We start from the raw sequence: 258 nt of genomic DNA on the forward strand, positions 1-258 counted from the left end.
ATTGGATCCCCCAGCCAATGCCAGACATTACGGATCCGGATCGAGAGAGATAGTCGATCAGTAATCCAAAAAGTGATTTCAATGGTTAAGAAGTTCAGTGCGATTCCTACCATCCATGTTTCTATATCTCTCTCCGAAACTTCAAATAAAAAGACAATGTTCCGTTTACATCTCAAAAAAGACTTCTAGCTGTCTGCTGAAGGTGGGTCTCTTGTGGAGACTGCATAAACTTGCCTACAAGTCCAACTGCAAAGGCAA

This window comes from Phalaenopsis equestris, unplaced genomic scaffold (genome assembly GCF_001263595.1).
Source record: "Phalaenopsis equestris unplaced genomic scaffold, ASM126359v1 Scaffold000094, whole genome shotgun sequence".
NCBI lineage: Eukaryota > Viridiplantae > Streptophyta > Magnoliopsida > Asparagales > Orchidaceae > Phalaenopsis > Phalaenopsis equestris.